Source organism: Diabrotica undecimpunctata, chromosome 9 (assembly GCF_040954645.1).
Source record: "Diabrotica undecimpunctata isolate CICGRU chromosome 9, icDiaUnde3, whole genome shotgun sequence".
NCBI lineage: Eukaryota > Metazoa > Arthropoda > Insecta > Coleoptera > Chrysomelidae > Diabrotica > Diabrotica undecimpunctata.
In genome coordinates, this window is record NC_092811.1 from 29,079,591 (window position 1) to 29,101,124 (window position 21,534).

At 32.0% G+C, this 21,534-nt stretch overlaps 1 protein-coding gene and 1 long non-coding RNA gene across 2 annotated transcripts in view; both read right to left on the reverse strand.

Moving 5' to 3' along the window:
- Positions 1 to 21,534, reverse strand: part of LOC140449335 (uncharacterized) — a 126,396-nt gene that overhangs the window by 54,270 nt on the left and 50,592 nt on the right. The gene's annotated exons all lie outside the window — the stretch shown is intronic.
- LOC140449334 (uncharacterized) lies at positions 2,748 to 11,873 on the reverse strand. The gene is made up of 2 exons (XR_011951779.1): positions 11,513 to 11,873; positions 2,748 to 3,513 (listed from the first exon to the last, which is right to left on the reverse strand). It is a non-coding gene; the product is annotated as an uncharacterized lncRNA (long non-coding RNA).

Below are 21,534 nucleotides of genomic sequence, written 5' to 3' on the forward strand. Positions count from 1 at the left end.
GATTGATCTGATCTGACCACTAAACTGACCTGATAATAAGTGGAGACATTACAAGTGTACCAAATATATACTTTAGTAGCATGCCTTCTGATTACGCGTGTTAGGCAATGCCTTCTCTTATGTAACATACATTACGTTGGAGTATTGTAACTGCAGATGCAGCTTGTGACCTTAGCCAATAATCAGGTAGTGGTTGCGTGGCTAAAATGGAAGAAAAATTGAAATATAGGGTAAATAGAGCGATTGTACAGTTTGCACTGCGGATATATGAAATGGTACTATATCTGGTCCCACAAAAAACTGTATCAGTTTTATTGGTAAGGCAATGAAAATTGAGATTTATAGATCAGTGATGATCAGAAAAAGTACAGATTGTGACGAATGAGAGTATAAGTTGCCTTAAATTTACAGCAGAACCTCAGGTTAATTGGGCGCATTGAATGGGTTGTTAAACAGAAAATACAAGTGGAGGATATCAAAAATGAAAGCAATGTAGAGACTAGCTGGATAACACTTAATAAAAATATTCTGGATGCTGCCCGAGAAGCTCTTGGAACGAAAATAATAAACAAAAAGTGGTCAACGAAAACACCATGGTTTACACTAGAGGTTAAACAAAAATGTCACCAAAAAAAGAAAGCTTTCCTAAAATATAAGTCAGAAAAAAACGAATGAATCATATGAAGAATATAAAAGAATAAGAACTGAAACTCATCAATTGGTAAAAAAAACAAAAACAGATTACTGGGAAAGATTCACAAAAGGACTAGAGATGGATTTCTATGGACAACAGAAACAAGTATAGCGCTTCATAAGGCAACAAATAAGCGAAATGAAAGAACTAGTTGAAATAGAACACATACAAGAGGATACATGGGTGGCCTTCCTGACAGAAATGTTTAAAAAACAAAACGAAGAACCTTTACCAGAAACGCCAAATATAATAACTGAGGAAAAGACCGAAATCTCCCAAAACAATGTGAAAGAAGAAATAAACAAATTAAAAAACAGAAAGTCGCCAGGAGATGATCAAATACCAAATGAACTCTTAAAATATGGAGGTGATCACCTTGTACAACAACTACAACTTCTTATTAATAAAATAATCACCACGAACAGAATACCAGATGAATGGAGAGCGACCATGGTGATGTTCTTTAAAAAACGAGATCAGAAAGACCCCAATAATTATCGAGCAATAAATCTATTAAATACAACACTCAAATTGACAACAAGAATAATAGCGATAAAAATAAACGAACGAATATCTCTGCAAGAGGAACAGCAAGGATTTCGGACAGGAAGATCATTCATGGATGCAGTTTTTCTAATAAGACAAATAAAAGAAAAGTCGCTGGAATACAACAAACCAGCATATATGTGTCTGAGAGATTTGAAGAAAGCGTTTGATAGGGTGAGAATTCGGGATGCTATACATTTATTATATGAAAAGAGAATATCACTGGATTTATCAAAAACCATTGAGAATATATATAAAGATAACATAGATATGGTAAGATGGAAAGGAAAACTATAGCAACCTATCAAATATGAAACTGGCATTAGACAAGGAGATTCGCTGAGCCCATTAATATTTAATCTGATAATGGATGAAATCATAAAGAAAGTTAAAAAAAGAAGAGGATATAAAATGGGAGAAAAGGAAATAAGGATAATATGTTACGCCGACGACGCCATAATAACAGCCGAAAATGAAGATGACCTACAAAGATTAATTAAAGAATTCGAAGATACGGCGCTCATATACAACATGGAGATCTCAACAGAGAAAACTAAAACGATAGTGATATCAGCGGAACCGAGACGATGTAAACTAGTCGTAAATAACAAAATAATAGAACAAGTGATGGAAACTGAATACTTGGGAATAAAACTGTCAAGCTGCGGAAAAGTGGAAGAAGTACAAAAACAAGTGAACATGGCAAACAGAGCAGCAGGATGTCTCAACAACACAATCTGGAGAAACAAATACCTCACAACGGAAACGAAAACCAGGATATATAAATCAACAATAAGACCGATAATGACGTCGTACACATCGGAAACAAAAGCAGATACGGCGTAAACACAAAGACTACTGGAAACAACAGAAATGAAAGTCTTACGAAAAATAATAAACCAAACTCTAAGAGACAGAGTAAGAAGTGAGGAAATACGAGAGAGATGTGGTATAGAGGAAATAAACGCGTAGACCAAAAGAAGAAAAGTGCAATGGAATCAACACATCGAAAGAATGACAGAAAATAGAATAGTGCAAATAGCAAGAGACAAATCGCCAAATGGAAGAATATCATTGGGACGACCGAGGAAAACATGGTCAGACAACGTCAATTGAGGCTAAAAACCGAAGTAAAACAGGCATTAAGCCTATTTATAAAGTAGGAAGAAGAAGAAGAAGAAGAAGAGTGGGTTGTTAAGAAATTTGAAATTATATTGGGCATCCTGAGTAGATGGATGGCCCATTTTGGGTTGGTAGACCTAGCGAGGGGTATTATTGCTACTATACTAAAGAGAAAGAGAGATTGATGAGAAAGTGAAAATAACAAGTAGCAGTAGTTTTGTAGTTTAGAATGGAGCAAAGTAGTATAGTAGGTGAAATAAAGAGTGAACAAGGAAGAAGAGAACGATAGGCAAAGGCAACAGATGAAGGTTTCTTGGGCAGCACGCTCATACCGTATACCATCCGGTACTTCCAAAGAAAATAAAAAAAATAAAAAATAAAGACGTTAAGATTATTACTAATTATTTATTTATTATACACCAATATTTATACTTTTAATTTTTTTATTATCCTATAAATCATAGTTACCTTTATCAATAATCTATAAAGCATTTTACAAAAGTTTACAATCATAGTAGACACTAAAAGTATATTATATACTACAATAACCATTTTAACAACTAATAAACTTTTTCTTAAGATATTTAGTTCACGAACTTTTTTTCGTCATATTCGTATTTTCGATGAGCTTCAGCTAGTGAAAGTAAAATTGGGTAAAAATCCTCAACGTCTCTTCTGGATCTGGCTAGTGGTTTTCTTTGATTTAGATTTTCAGCTATGAATTTATTTATATAAAAGTCCAGAGAGTATTGGCATCCCCCAACGAGATGGCATATATTGTACGCCAATACAGGATAAAAGAAGACTAACAAGCCTGCTATAGCAATACCCACAGCAAACATTGCAGAGGTACGTAGAACGCTTGTAGAGATTCCCCAAGAGGTGGACCACAGACTTCTTGAAGAACTATCAACCGATTCAAGACCAACATCAAGTGATTTTGTCATGCGCGATTTTTCATTTACTGGTTGGACATGTGCTGGACTATCATTGCTCTTAGAAGTGGACAGTTCTTCTGCAAGAGATTTAACACTTTTTGCTAGGTCATTGGGTGGTCTTTGAGTTATTGTTATCACTTCAGATGATACAAAATGAATATTTAAAACGGCAACAATTGCGACGACTAGATGAACTATATTGGTAGGTTTCATCTGTAAAAAATTAAAGTAGTTAAAATGTGATATTACCATTAGATAAATATTATTCCATAAGAAAAAAATAATAAAAGTAATTAATTATGTGTTGCGGTCTTACACTTTTTTTTAATATAGTAACGCCGAATAGTTTAAAATCTTTACTTTGCAGTATTGGATCTAATGATGTTGTTTTATAAACTACACGATGTTACATTAAACATCTAAAATAACAATATATTTTTATTCACAACTAAAACAAAAAATCCTTGTTCTTAAACAAGAAAGTATTAAAAATTTACTGAAGTTTAAGTTTACTGAAAAACTGGAAAGAAACTGAACTCTGCCACTGCAGACTGCAAAATGCAAACGAACTGTAAAGTCATTCGAAGAAACATGGAAACACTTTAAAGAACTAATTATAAAAACAACAATAAATATAACAAGTAAAGAAACAGTCCGATTGAAAAGAAGAGAAAATTAAATATTGACGAAGTAATGATACTTTAGGACTGATATAAAAAAAGGAGAAGAAAGAAGACATCTTAAGAGAAGAGGTCACTTAAAAGAAAACACAAGGCGTAATTCAGAAGTGAAGAAACAGGACAAAAAAAGTAAATTAATGAGATATTAGAAATATCAGAGAGATCAGTGCAAGAAAACCATCTAAGAACACAATACACAATAATACGAAACCTAACAAGAAAAGCACAAAGACCTGTACGAGAAATAAAGGATAAACAAGAAAACATAATAAAAAATAAATAAAACAAAGATGAAAGAAATAATACAAAAAATATATATGCTAAACATAAAAAAATACAAGTCATGGAAGACAAGAAGTAGAAGCACCAGAGCTAGAAGCGAATATTGCAAAAATTGCTATGAAAGAAATTGAAAATATACTTCTTCTATAGTGCCGTGCACCTACAGTGCGTTGGCGAATTATCGTAAGACCAGACGTCTGTCTTTTGCGGCATGCAAAAGACCGCCAGTGTTATTTATGCCTGTCCAATTCTTTATGTTCTGTAGCCATGACATTTGTTTGCGACCTACTCCTCTCTTGCCTTCAATCTTTCCCTGGATGATTAGTTGAGAGATTGCGTATTGTTTTTCTCTTAAAATATGGCCGAGGTATCCAATTTTTTCGTACCTTGATCAAATTGATTAGTTCTCTCTCAGTATTTGCCTTTCTTAAGGCTTTCTCGTTTCTCGCCCTATCTGTCCATGGTATGCGGAACATTCTTCGAAACGTCCACATTTCAAAGGCCTCCAACTTATTAATGGAAGGTACCCTTAACGTCCATGTTTCCATGCCGTATAACACTATGGACCATGCATAGCATTTAACCATCCTGTAGCGGAGATTGAAGGAAAGATTGCGGTTACATAGTAGCGGTTTAAATTTGATAAAAGCTTGTCTTACTTGTTCGAAAATACACTTAACTTCTAAAAAATAGCAAAGCCGCAGAAATTAACAATATAGTTAATAACCTAATAAAATCAAATACTGAGCAATCAATGGAAATGATACATACACTTTTAAACAAGATATAGACGGAGCAAGAATTACCAGAGGAGTAGAAGGTATTGATTAAAAAAAAAACCAGAAAAGATCTGAGTAGATGTAATAATTGGCGTGCACAAAACACAATTTGGCACTACATAAAGTCAATAAACAAAATGGTATTGGAAAGATTGAAGCAAGGAACTAAATAAAAAACTGAGAAGCAACCAAGCAGGCTTACATGCTAAACCCTCCACCATTGACTACATATGTATGTAACCTTAGAATTATCTTGGTACAATTAAATGAATGGAAAAAGATAAATGTACAGATAAAAAGCTCAGATGTGAAAAATCTTAAGACTATATGAGATACCAGTAAAATCATAAGTTTAATCAATTATTTTATATATGTTGTCCCCTGCCCTATACCTTATTATAGTCCGAGCTCTAGAGACAAAAACGTGCATTCATTAGTGAATTTTTGAAAACAGCACAGCTTTGTAAAGAGCAATCTCAGGCGTAACCTCCGATTGTTTGCAACTTCAAACTGTTGGTTATATTTTTTTATGGCACGTGTAAGTTTCCAAAAACGGTGTTTTTACTTACATTATTTTTATTTTTATTGTATCAAATCAATATCTTGGGGTAAAATGAGCAGAATATTAAATTAAAGTACATAAAAAACCTTTAAATTGAGCTGCTACATTAAATTTGAGACAATAGTTTGTGCAAAATTAATTAGTGAATTCCAAAAATATGAATTTTTGGCAATTTCAATTTTTGAAATTACTTTTGTATAAGAATTCTTGTTTTTTTTTATGCAAAAAGTAACATTGTGGCTCCTTTAATTACAAATCGAATGACTTTTTCTTAGATCCGATCGGTCAATTTCTTTTCGAGATACGTTTGACTGTATATAAAAATTCTTAACTTTTTATAAATTTTACAGAGCCAGTGCTTTGTTTCCATAAAAGATAAAGATCTAATTTTAAACTGATTCTTTTGTTGGTCAATTATATTTTTATGTTTAAATTAAAATAATTGCTGAAAATGTTTTTCAACTCTTTATTTATTGACGTGAAGTAGGGACGAGTTATAAACTAATTAAGCTATAGCACTCCCTATACAGTACACACATTTTTACCCCATTGATTCTTATATGAGTAACGGTGACTGTTTCTTCGAGTAGCCGAATCGGGTCGGTTTTGACTAGTTCTCCTATCGGCCCGGGGCACTAGTCCAAGCTATAGAGACAAAAGTAAATGATTTTGAGCATTAACTAGTGAATTTTTGAAATCAGCACAACATTATGAAGGGCCATGCCTAGAGTAACCTTTAAGTCCGTGCAATTCCAAATTGTTGGTAATTATTTTTTATGGCAGGTTAAGGAGCAAAAAGCGGTGTTTTTTGATCATTTTTATTCTATCCAATGAATATTTTAGTATAACTTTTGTAAAATTAATTTTTGTTTTTGCGAATGACTATATTATAGCTCTCTTAATAATAAATCGAATAAAACATGAAAACATGTAAATCCACTGGCAGAAATAAAATCATAAAGATAAAAGACGACCGTGGAACATTGTGCTCGCATAAGGAAGAGATGGTTAGAGAAATCCGAAAATTTTATGAGAAGCTGTATACTTCTACTATTCCAAACCCCGGTATACCAACAAAACATATCTTAAATGTGGGCTAAGAGGATCTCCCTGAAATAATAGCATCAGAAATTAGCGCCACCCTAAAACAAATGAAAAATGGGAAAATACCAGAAGAAATAAAATTACTCCAGAGATGCTAACAATGCACTGCATTAGAAGAGGCAATGAGAGCATTACTGAATAAATGCCTATTGAAAGGACAAATACCAAAAGCATGGAAAAATGTGGAAGTCATTCTACTCCATAAAACAGGGAACGGCGCAAATATAGAAAACTACCGACCAATAAGCTAATTGTCACACCTTTACAAACTACTAACCCGAATAATAACAAATAGACTGACAGCTAAGCTAGATGCATACCAACCAGTGGATCAAGCAGGCTTTCGTAAGGGTTTCAGCACTATCGATCACTTGCAAAAAATCCGGACAGTTATTAAAAAAAACAATAGAGTACAACATATCACTAAATCTGGCATTGGTCGATTATCGCAAAGCATTCGACAGTATCGAGAAATGGGCTTTCTTAACAGCATTGGACGACGCCAGACTAGATTCAAGATATGCTGCCCTCCTTAAGAATCTATACGATGATGCTACTTTCACGTAAACATAGATGATGATCTGGAAACTATGAAAATAGACCTTGGCAAAGGTGTGAGACAAGGCGACACCATCTCACCCAAGTTATTTACTTAGAAAATGTCTTCAAAAAACTAAATCGGGCCGAAAGGGGATTAAAAATATATGAAGTATATCTAAACCATTTGCGTTTCGCAGATGACATAGTACTAATAAGCACAGATATCCATGAACTAAAATCAATGCTACAAGAAAGATATTAAGCAACAGCCTAGAAAACATCACCATAGATAACATCAATATAAAAAAGGCAGAACAATATATATATATATATATATATATATATATATATATATATATATATATATATATATATATATATATATATATATATAAAATCAAACCCTAGAAATTAAAAGAAGGACACAATTGTCATGGGCTGCAATAGCTATGATAACATCAATATAAAAAAGGCAGAACAATATATATATATATATATATATATATATATATATATATATATATATATATATATATATATATATATATAATCAAACCCTAGAAATTAAAAGAAGGACACAATTGTCATGGGCTGCTTTTTGTAAGTTGAGCTTCATTTTAAAAGACAGAAAAATCCCAATACACTTAAAACGAAAAACCTATGACACTTGTATACTACCAGTTGCAACTTATGGATTGGAAACTATGGCAATAACAAGAAAAATGGCAGAACAATTAAGAATAACTCAACGGGCCATGGAAGACACCACCAGATGGTCTCATAAAGTGACATTCTGGAGACCTCGAGAAACAAAAAGAAGCGTGGATAGACCCAAAAAGAGATGGATAGACGATATAAGAGCTGTAGCTGGAAAGCAGTGGATGAGAATTGCAAAAGATAGAAAAGCGTGAAAGCAATTGGTGGAGACCTATGTCCAACAATGGACAAATGAAGGCTTAACAAGAAGCAGAAGAGATACACATAGCAGCTGTAACTTTTTAAACAAATTAAGCTATCTCTACTTCTATTGGTTGTAGAAAACTTTTTTCTATACTACCAGGTATAAAAGTTATAACCCTAAAATTCATTTTATAAACTAATCGAAAATTGTATCAAACCAAACAATATCGGTTTTCGGTTAGGTAAATCATATATAAATCTATTTTTTTGCTTTAATCGCTTTGAAATATTATTAGAAATGATAATTTTATTATTCGGACACTTTAAAAGGGGGGCTAACTTTTTTATTAAACAATTAGTGGAAAACAAATTCAATTTTTTGTCTTCTTATCGTTGCTATATCTCAGCTGCTATACATTTTAGAAAAATTTCGTGACAAAAACAAATGTTTGCAATTAAATTTAATTTATTAATTATTAATATAATTTATTAATCAAGCATCAGCTAATAAAATATTTATAGCCAAAATGATCGCCAATATTCGAAATGAATAGACACCAAAAGAAGAAGAATTTAAATTGAAATAATTAATAATTGTAACTGCAAAATTAACAAAAATCATTAGAAAGAGTATATATTGGTTTTATAATCAATATATCTGTTTTCTCAATAATCATTTTTAGATATTTTAAAAAGCAATATAGAACCTTTAAAATTTACCCAAAAAATCTTTTTAATACAAAAAAACATTATAAAATTTTAGTACAATTGACTAATTAGTTTTCGCAAAATAATTTTGCAGTATAAATTACTGAAAAAAAGTTAATAATTTTACAAATTAGACAAAAGATACATAATTAGATACAGAGCATACAAAAAAAACGATATAAATACTTTTGTGAACTATGTTATTAACAAATTAGTGTTAAAAAACGGTAAATCTTTTTTCGTCTATCAGCAAAAAGTAAAGCATTGGAAACAAATGTAGATTAATAAATTTTTGTCATATAAAAACCTTCAAAATACTTTTTTTTTAAATTTTACAAAAAAGTAAATAGTGGAAGATGTACATTTGATTAGAAAAAATATTTATAATTTCAGAAAATAAGTTATTCCCAAAATTCCGAAGTGCGCGCAGGAAGTACATGACTCGTTAAACTCCGTGGAAGTGACAACCAACCAAAAAGAACAATTTTTATTGAAAAATGATCCGGTAAAAAAATTTGTTGCTTTTTCTTGTGTATTTACCTTAACATTTTTAAGTAAATTAGAAACAATTTATGTTGATGGAACTTTTAAATACTGCACTAAATTTTTTATTCAACTACTTACAGTTCACGGACTCGAAAATGGACACTATGTGCCGTTGGCAACCTTTTTGCTCTGCAATAAGTTAACAAACTCATATATGACTGCATTAAATTGTGTAAAGACGGAGTGTCAAAAATTGAACTTCAATTTTAGTCCCAAAGTTGTGTATGCCGATTTCGACAAAACGATCCATGCAGCTGTAAGTGAAGTGTTTCCATCTTCAAAAATAAAACGATGCATTTTTCATCTCGGACAATCATGGTGGAGAAAAATTCAAAAAGTTGGTCTGGTTACTGAGTATTCAAACGACAATGAAGTCAAACATGTTTGGTCTACCTTTTCTAGATCCATTAGAAGTAGGTGAGTGTTTTGCTTTAGACTTTAATGAAATATTACCAGCTCAACACCAAGCCGTACAACAATTTGCTGACTACTTGGTGGACAACTATATTTTTGAAGAGGCAGACTTAATTTGTTGATTACAAAATAGCGGAATTAAAGCAAAATAAAATTAGTAGATTTGATTTTTGATTATATAATTGTTTAATTTTGTAATAGTAGAGAATATTTCATATTAAGTTAGTTTTTACACTTGTATTGCTTTCTTATTATACCTATATTTTAAAATAGGCATAAAAATTATTTCAGTAATTTTTAAAAACAATTTGGAAAAACAATGTAAGAGTTTGGAAACTACCGCTGTGACAGTGACAGTTTTAGTTGACATCCTCCTCTGATACGTCTAAAGGTGGGAAACAGTGAATAGAATGTAAATTTATAGGTTTCTATCGCTAAATTTCTCATCTCTACTAGTTTCATCTCTTTTATCTTACAACTTCATGTTTTCCATCGTTTGCGTTATTTTGCCGGTTATTAGCGCGCTTATCACTGTATTTATATAAATATATAACTACCAATATTTGATATAATTTCTAATATAAATACAAAAGCTGCAGTACCTATTTTCCTGGTGTTCATTTTCCTAGAACCTAATAGATAAATACTTAATCCGCTTGACCACGGGAGCGAACTAGGTTATGGTTTTCGGTGCGAACTAGTATGTAATTAAAAGGGTTTTTTGACCTTGGGAGCGAACTAGTGTGCTCCGAAATAGAGAAATGTACAAAAAACAAGAAAATATATAATTTTCTAGGACATAACTGTAAAATCTATTCTCAGCTAAGCCTTTTATTAATATATTGTATTGTAATTGAAAATTGAAAAAGTTATTGTATTTGTTTATAGGCTGGCCTCTTTAAATGATTTTAATTTTATTTTAAGTTTATTTGCAAGGACGTCTGTATGTAAAAATATTTTTAAGTATTTAAAACTATTTATTCACCTTTGCCTCATTTTGAAAATTAACTTGTTTTCAAAAACCTTGATTGGAAATATATTTTGCGAAAACTACTTGATTTATTGTGCCTACATTTAGGGCAGTGTTTTTTATTATAAAAAGATTTACTGTATTAATTTTAAAGGTTCAATGTGGCTTTTAAATATCTGAAAAATAATTATAAGGAAAACATTGATTTTTTACCATTTTTAACGGTTTTTGGCTAATTTTTCAATAATAGTAATTACTTTTTCAATATACAATCAATTAAATCTTGTAGCAAATTTAATTTCAAAACTGGTTTGTCTTTTTACAAAATTCTTTTAAAACGAATAGTTGCTGAGATATAAGAAAGAAATGGAGAAAAACAAATAAAGTATTTAAATTTTTTTTCACAAATTGTTGAATAAAAAATTTATCACACCTTTTAAAGTATAAGCATAGTGAAATTATTATTCTAATAATATTTCAAAAATAGATTAAAGCAAAAAAATAGGATCATATACGATTTACCAAAATGACTGTGTTTTATAACAGATACCACGATAGTCTATATTATAACAAACATCTAAAACCAATTTTTTACATTAATACTTCTACAAAGGTTTAATAACATCTATGAATATTTAGTAAAATTTGTAATTACTTCATGAAGACAATAAATTTAAAATAAACCTATTAAATAATCTTCATTGACTAAAAAATAAACAACACTTACCTTTACTTAATGATATTTTTCGGTAGCCACTCCAAACGTAATTTACGGACAACCTGTTCAAAAGCAAAGTGACGACTGATTTTCAGGTACATCACAAATACCTACCTCCCCATCTTAATAACAAATTACCTGGATAAGCACTTAGGCCTACTGATAAATCTTTGCATAAATCTTTTCTACCGTTTCGTAACTTCCTGCGATGCCTCCCGCAAAGGGTCATTGTTTATCGTACCCTTTACAAGAATTTCGGATACACCGACGATACCGAAAACTGTGGGATACTGTTGTAATCTTAAGTTTGACGACAGGTTGATTTGTCTGTCTGGCTCGTGTTTTTCAATCACCTTAAGAATATAAAAACGCAATAGTACTTTGTCATAAAGAGTACATAGCAATATAATCACAATAAGTATTTGAAGAAAGGAAAAAATTGTTTATATTATTCTATTTGTTTTTATTTAAGAAATACAATCCCCATCAATCACACAGGATTTGATTTATTTACATTAAATACATGTATACAGGGTGAAACATGAGGACCTGTACAATACTATACAAACCAATGGGAATTATCAAATGACCATTAAACAGTGTCTGCTTCCAAGAATGCAAGTCGAAAATAAAATTATGTAACTACTACTACTAAATATAGCAATAATTGTCTTTTTTATATTATTTTTTATAAGCACATTTTTTTGCAGCCTGTTTCTTCTTTACAAGACAAACTCTTGTCCCTTATTCCGTTGTGTTGTGAGCGAGGCTATCGAAAAAATGCTTGGCAGCATTACCACAAAACTGTTTACGGGTTGAAAGTCCTTCCACTTTTCCAAACTAATTGACAACAAATCTGAAAGATAAAATAATGAAGAAAAGTGGGTATGAATCAGAATTTATTACCCGTATAACTTCTGTTGGGTAAAAAAAATTAAAAGTTGACAGATTATATATATCGTACATGTCTTATAAACTGATAGAGATCTATACTATGCTCATTGAGTTCTCATATTTAGTTAGGTAACCTCCTTCATAATTCTTTTTGCTAACTAATGCTTTTAAAAAGATATTCTAAACCAAATGTAATTAAGGGGCTGAGAGGAAAAGTGGTACAAGTGACATTTTGTATAAAAGTGAGATATGTGCATGAGTGGCTAGAGGATGTTGAGATTTATTAATATAAAAATGGTACAAGTACAAAACGCACTACAGTACGGACATCTGTATGTGAGAAGTAAAAGCTCTCACCAATTTCTGGTAATGGTTTTCTGTATAAGTGGTCCAAGGTTACATGTCCCACTTTTGTTCTAAACCTTATGTAGTTGTTTGTGACAGCCACGTTTTAAAAGTGTGCAGGAATATTAATACAATTTGTGAAATAGCCTTAAAATAATGCAAGGTAAGTCTTCAATGCGTTTTATATTTTTTCAATTGTTATTTTATAGGGTTATTTTATTTATCTATGTCTTCAAAAAGTAGTAGTTGAAAGAAACTTATAGCATAACCTTAAAATGTTTCTTTTTTGTTTCAGAATCTGACAGTTATTCGGAATATGACGATTCAGAAGAGGACAGAAACTATAGTCCAATAGAAGAAAGTAGTAGCGATAGTAATCATGATCTACAAAACATTGCAGATGTTCATTTAAACAAGTCATTAAAGAAAAAGGGCAAAAAACGTTTGAGATATAGCGATTTAGATAAGAGGCAAGTAAGAAAACGAAAAAGAAATGCAGGTGAGGAATACGTAGGCTATAAAAACAAGTTAGTAAAAGCAAGAAGTTTGCAAAATTATATACATACTTGCAGATTTCAGTGTCAAAAATTCACCGATAAAGAAAGACAGGAAATATTTAACCAATTCTGGGGTCTAGGAAATTGGAATCTGCAGAATGCATTCATTACGTCTTGTACAGAGATCGCTTTGCCCAAACGACGACGTACAGAAGCTGTTACTAATAAAGGAAAGAGCGTTACTATCAAACTAAAAAATATGAGAGTTTGCAAAATGTTTTTCTTAAAAACTTTGGATATCAGCAATGGACGTTATTCGAGAATTTTAAATGGGATATCTGACGTTGGAATCACCGCTGTTGATAAAAGAGGAAGAGCTCCATGTCCTAATAAACTATCACAGGATGTAATTGATAAGGTAAAACGACATATTGATATGTTTCCAAAATATACCAGCCATTACACCAGACATTACAATCCCCGTAGACGGTACCTTCCTTCATTTTTGACCATAAGAAAAATGTATAAGTGTTACCTAGAGCATTGTCAAGAAAATAACGAAGCTCCTGTCAAGGAATGGTTCTACAGGAGAGTGTTTAATACCGAATTTAATCTAAGTTTTCATCATCCCTTGTCCGATACTTGTAATAAGTGCGATAAGTTCGAAACATCAATAAAATCGTGCACAAGTGAGTCAGATAAAAAGAAAATAATGTGCGAGAGAGAGCTTCATCACCGAAAAGCCGAATCGGGAATACAAGCCAAAAAAGAGGCAAAAATAGTGGCTGAAACTTCAAGGAATGAAGAAGTGGTATCAGTTTGTTTCGATCTACAAAAAACTTTACCTACACCAGCACTTACAACCAACAAAGTGTTTTATATGCGAGTATTATGGACATATAATTTTGGAGTCCATAATTTGGGCAAGAAATGTGCTTCAATGTATATGTGGGATGAATCGGTAGCATTCAGAGGCTCTATGGAAGTTTCTTCATGTCTTTGGAAATTTATTGCTGGTCTTAATCAAAATACACGACATCTTATTGCATTTAGTGATTCTTGTTCGGGACAAAATAAGAATAAAAATATTGTGAAATTTTTTATGTATGTGGTTAAAGAAACTCAGCTAGAAATAATAGACCACAAATTCCTTGAACCGGGACATACCTTCATGGAATGCGATGAAGATTTCGGAGTCATTAAAAAGTACAAAAAGCAAGTACCTTATATTTTTGTACCCAGTGAGTGGATGAATGCTGTGAGAAACAGTTCTAAGAAGTTTAAATGTGAAGAAATGAAGATGGAGCACTTCATTTCACTCGAAAACTTCAACGAGTACGTGCAGGAAAATATTAAAAAGGATGATGAGAATAATCAGATAAAATGGAGAGAAATAAAATGGATTCGGTTTGAGAAGAAAGACCCATTTACTATGAAATTCAAGTACACTCTCAATGAAGAGACTGAATTTATAACTGTTAACTGTATGAAGAAGATGCGTGGAAGACCACCTCAGAATATTAGTCTTAGCCAACTGAATAGTTCACCCATGAGTCTGAAGTATGAAAAATGGAAGAATTTACAAGACACACTATGCTTTGTGCCACCAATTTACCATCAATTTTACAATCAGCTCAATCACACTGCGAAGAAGGGAAAACAAGGTCAGAAAAAGAAGCCAATGCAACCTGAAGAAAGAAAAGAGAAGGACAATGAAGATGACGATGAGGTAGACGACAATGATAAAATACTTTTGAGCGACTATGATGATCAGGAAGATATTTAGCTCAGTTGGTAGCACGTCTATATAATATCATTTCGTTATTATTTTTATGCATTTTTTGTTCCTGTATTTTTGTGCAATATACATTTTGTTTTCGTATCTAATGTATAATGTATAGCTTCTTAAATAAATGTTCAAAAAATTACGTGTATTTCTTTTATAAAAGATATTATTTATTTATTTACTCATGGTAATATTTACTTGTACCATTTTTACTCTAAACAACAAAAATGGTACATGTACATTTTGTAAAAAATGTTTCAAAAAAACTAAATGTATATGATTGTAAAAACTGCACATGAAAACATTAAGAACTTACTAATAATAATTGATTAGATTTTAAAATTTTGTTTGGTCTTTTTGTGCCACTACTTAAACTTTAACTCTCATTTTCTCAAAACTATCTAAATGTCACTTGTACCACTTTTCCTCTCAGCCCCTCAATTAATTCATTTAATTGTATTTAAACGTAATCATAAGTAGAATAATTCATGCTAAACCTATAGTGATATTTGTACTTTGATATCTTTTATGCAAATTAATCAATTTATACAATACCAATACCGATCAGTTATTTCGAATAAGCTTCTGCTGAGTTTAGAGATTCATATATCGGTATTTACAAGGATTAGCTTCTATTATCAATGTATACTATTATTTAATGATCTGGTCTTCCCCAAGCTAGATTAATTAATTTAATTAATTTAATTAGTTTGGATTACCTACGGCGAACATTTCCAATATAAACAAAATAAACTAAACACTGCAAAATATAAAATAAGCAAGTACAAGTATCCATTGTGGTTTTTTTATGAAATAGAAGAGGTACTAGAAATAGGTACTAGAAAATAGTAAAGTTGACTTTTATAAAATAGGTAGAAAATTCTCCACAGCCAAAATCTGTGCGATTACATTATAAGATTGTAATTTTGCGGCTTTTGGATTGCGCAACAAAAGGCGCCACTGAGAGGATCCTTCGTTCCACCCTATACGTCTTAACAGATGTTCTTTTTATCTGGTCTTTCTTCTATCTATCCCTAGTTTAAAGCACACATTATCGAATTTAATGTTTAATAACTTCTCGACAGTATCAATCCAACGGCTTGGTCATTGCCCCCATCTTGGAATTCCCTCCCATTTTCTTTAACTACTAGTGTATATATATATATATATATATATATATATATATATATATATATATATATATATATATATATATATATATATATATTATTGTGATATTTAAAGTCTTGGTGCGCCAAGCAATAATTAGCTAATTAATTTTTTGATTAATTAAAATTATTTAAATGATATGATTATGACTCTATCACAATTTTTAATTCTTTTATCTCAGGGTTAAATTCGTGCTTCAATATCTATGCTATTACATGTGAAAGGTAAGGTCCAAAGAATACCGGAATAATAAAAAACACATATGATCTAACACTATATATTGAAATAAAAATAATGAAATAATTCACACTCAAAAGTTTTCAATAAACAAATCTCATATAATGATTCTCAAAATTTTGTTCTACGTACGTGAACAATCAAAATTAATGGTACAAACAATATTAATTGAAATCTCAAAATCCCAAACTATTCTAACTCTCCTAATCAAAATATTTATATCCTTTCTAAATTAAGTGTAAAAATTGTGTTATCAATAAAAGAAAAAACTGCAGAAAACAAAAAATATCTCTCTCTGATGATGAGTGGTCCAAATCCTTGTTCCTTGTAGACTATATTATCTCCTCTCAACCGCTCCCTATGTAATCAGCAATCTTACAACAGATTGTTGCAAGTATATCGTCCTTAATGATCTCCTTCAAAAGCACAAATCATTCAAATTATGATAGCCTTTCTCCTCTTGATAAACTGAATCTCTCGTTGGCCCGAGTGAAAAATGACTCTTGGAATATTTTCTCTTTACGATAAACTGAATCTCTGTCAGATACACTAACTCCACAAAAACTCACTAACATTCAACACTACTGCTTGCTACTTCTCGGGAACCGCCAGAGAACAATCACTGTTCGTCTTGCAGACTTGGAAAACCAACTGATTATCTTTTCTCTCTCCTAAATCTAGCTAAACTTTCATTCCTACATACCTATCCCACCTTTTTCAATCTCCGCCAATCAAAACTCGTCACAATTCCCCCATTTTTTCATTTCGATAACAAACAAATTTTTACCTATAATTATAAAATTTCCTAAAACTTATTTACAAATAATATTTTTCTATAATTCTTAAAAACTAACAAAAACCTCCTTCTAAAATCTCTTCTATTGTCTCTAATCACTGCAATAATGTATTTGGAAAACCCGGTTCAATTGTCTTTGGATTTCACTTAAAATTATGCGGGTCACTCAAGTATAACAAAGAAATAATTTATGCATAGCTTACATTTTGTTTAATACAAGTAATCCAAGAATTTAAAAACTTTCCTTCTTCGAAATGTTTGTTGGTTATTATCCTACTTATCTGAATTATTTTAATGTTTTTGAACTTTGAAATATTTTAATCAACCCAATATTTTTCTCGATTTTACATATCATAACAATATATATATATATATATATATATATATATATATATATATATATATATATATATATACTGCTTTTGCTAAATTGTCTCAACTAGATCGAACTTCACACTCCACCGGTCACAATCAATGATATACAACTTCAACAAACCAATGACGTAAAGTACCTTCATATGCATTTAGATCAACGTATGATGAGGATTAAAACTGCATCATATGTACTGGCTGATTGAAATGTAATCAAGACTAAAAATAGAAAATAAAGTACTATTCTAAAAATCTATTTTAAACCCGGTATGAACATATGAAACAGAACTCTGGGGTTGGAAAATAAGCCTCTAGTAAGTTGTCGTTTCATCATTTTCGTGCTCTTCCTACTGATCGTCTTCCTATTGGGGAACCGTCTCTTGCCGTCTTTACTACTTTATTTGTTGTCATTCGGCTTACATGATCAATTCTTGATATTCTCCACCGTGCATCTACGTTGTATATCTGTTGTTCTAGCTCTATCCTATAGTGTCTTTCCATCAATTTTTCTTTCCATCAAGTGTTTTCGTCTCTGCTGTTTGTAACATCCTTTTTGTCCTGTCTGTGTCAGGTCGTGTTTCTGTCGCGTATGTCATTATTACTTTAATGACTGTTTTGTAAATCCTGTTTTATATTTCTTTATTTAAACCTAAAACTTAGGCAGTGAAAATCGATGCGGTTTTTGGTTTATTCAGGTTTATCTACTCCACAAAGAATTTCCACCAGGAAATTCTTTGTGGAGTAGATAAACGTGGTGTTTACCCCTTCTTAAAAAAATATCTACAGCAAAACAACCTACCCTAATCCTTCTTGTCCTCGAAACCACTGAACGTAGGCACTTCACTTTTTTTTATGTTTTTACAGAATATGTAAAGAAAAGGGACCAAATAATCTACGAATTGGTACTTGGAACATCGCATCGTGGAACAAGCGGGAACAGGAAGTTGTGCAGGAATTGGAGCTCCATAAAATTGATATATGTGCCCTGAACGAAACAAAAAAAGAAAGGAAAAGGAAGTGCCAATAGAAACAAATTTATATTCCTGTACAGCGGGGTAGATAAAAGCAGAGCTCAGGCAGAAGTAGGCCTCTTAATGCACAATAAATATAGTAACAATATTCAAGAAATAACATACATCAACGAACACATGATGCTGGTTTGCTTTAAACTTCACTAGACGATACTTAATATTATCCCTGTATATGCACCGGATAACAGCAAAGACAAAGATGCTTTTTATGGACAGCTCCAAGATCTACTGGACACCGTAATATCTAATCTGGCCGGTAATAAAACAATAATTCTCGGCGACCTAAACACCAGAGTAGGAAACATACCTGTGGCTGGAGTTACACAAAGATTTAACGAAGAAACGCTCAGCGACAACGGAGAAAGACTTCTAGAACTTTGTTTAATGAATAACCTCCGAATTAACAACACATACTTTGACCACCCAATAAAACATAAGATCACCTGGTCAGATACAAGAGGACGTAACTCTATGATTGACTACATTATAACAAACAGACAAATACACCCCAAGAATATAATAGATGTGCGCACTCTATATTCCGCCAATGTAGGATCCGACCATGGCCTGGTACTAGGAAAAATAAATATAGCAATCACCACACAAGGCAACCAAAATACAAAAGTAGAAGAAAAGTTAAACATAGAAAGCTTAGAAGAAGAAGGGACACAAAACTTGTATAGAAACAGACTAACAGAAAAGCTAAACAGCCATAACCTAGAGACTAAAAAGAATATAGAAGAAACCTGGAAAATTATTTAAAAATGTATTCTACAAGCAGCGGAAGAAGCTTTAGGTAAAAGAAAAGTTAACAGAGATAAACGGGAATACAAAACTCCATGATACGACGAAAGTGTAAAGGCACTAGCAAATGAAAAGAAACAAGCTTTCCTAACATACAAAGGAGTGAAGACACCGGAGGCACGGAGAAGACTACGTGAGAATCTGGAATAGAGTAAACCAAGAAATAGATAACATCAAAAAAGAACACTGGGAGAAATTTACCAAAGATATGGAATACGACCTCTATGGATCCCAGAAAAAGATGATAAGGAGACAAAAACAGAAATGAATGAATTTGTACGCATAGATAACATTACGGAAGAACAATGAATTGAGCATTTCACGAAATTATATGGAGAAGGAGAAGAAGAGAACAGAGAAATAATCATTAACGAAATTCACGATAGAGTACTAATATCAGAAGAAGAGCTACAAGAACGAATAAAAAAAATTTAAAAACAGAAAAGCACCTGGTGTTGATAAGATAAACAATGAACTGCTAAAATATGGAGGATCAACACTACGCAAATGGCTCCTAAAATTATTCGTCGATATAATAAATACCGGAGTAGTACCAGCGGAATGGAAGGAAAGTCTCCTGCTACCTGTAATTAAAAATGGAGACTCGATAAATCCTGAAAATTATAGAGGCATTAGTCTGATGAATAGTACATTAAAATTGTTAATGGCAGTCATAAAAGATAAAATCGACGAAAAAGCGAATATGGTAGATGAACAACAAGGCTTCCGGAAGAAACGCAGCACAATAGACGCAATTTTTATTATCAGACAAATAATAGAGAAGTCTATTGAATATGGAAAACCAGCATACATGTGCTTTGTAGATTTAAAAAGTGCTTTTGACAGGGTGAAGCGAAATGACATCTTAAATTTATTACAAGCTGAACAAATAGACCATCAGATAATAAGGACAATTAATGAAATTAACAATAACAACCAGACCAGAGTTATAATGCCAACAGGGGAAACAGAATGCATAGAACTAAAAGAAGGAATCCGCCAAGCAGACTCGCTCAGCCCATTGTTATTCAATATGGTGATGAATCAAATAATTCACGAAGTAAGAAAACGACACGGATACCACATCGTAGCGCATAAAATCACGATACTATGCTATGCCGATGATGCAGTACTAATTGCTGATAACGAAGATGACCTACAAAGGCAGATTCACTTCACCTTCAATACCACAGCAAACAAACTTAATATGAGAATAACAGTAGAAAAAACTAAATGTATAGTGATCAGTAAAGAGCCGCGTAGATGCAAACTGGAAATAGACGGCAAAATTGTAGAACAAGTAATGAAATTCAATTACCTAGGAGTAGAGATCACTAGTGACAGAGATATAAGAACAGAGACCACAAGGCAAGCTTCAGAAGCGGCAAGAGAAAGTGGTTGTCTCCGAGAAACCGTATGGAGAAACAAATATCTGACCACGGAAAGCAAAATGAAAGTATACAAGACAACAGTAAGACCAATCCTAACATATGCAGCGGAGACAAGGACCGATACAAGAAAGACGAAACAACAAATCAACAATATCGAAATAAAAGTATTAAGATCAATAGCGGGCAGATCATTAAGAGACAGACAAACCAACAGAAGTATACGCAAACAATGCAAAGTTCAAAATATTAACTGGTGGATAAAAACAAGAAGAAAAAAACTGGAACGAACATGTAAACCGAATGGGACCAGATAGATTAGCGAACATCTATAAAAAAACAAGCCGTATAGCAGAAGACCCATTGAAAGGCCGCCAAAAAGGTGCAAAGATAATGTACAGTCAACAACGACTGAAATAGAATAAGAGGCAGACAAACAGGAGTAATCCTAGTCGCGCGAAGTAGAAGAAGAGAAGAAGACAGAATATGTATGTATTTTTTGTTACTTATAAATAAATGTTTCTTCTTTAAAATATATTTTTCTTATTTAAAAACAATTAACGTATTTTTTTGGGGACTGGAACGGATTAATGACATTTCAGTTAATTTCAATGGGGAAAATTGCCTTGACATACGAGCAAGATTACGGAACGTATATCGAGGTACCATTGTATATGTATTTGGTGTTAAAATATTATTTTTTTAGGCATA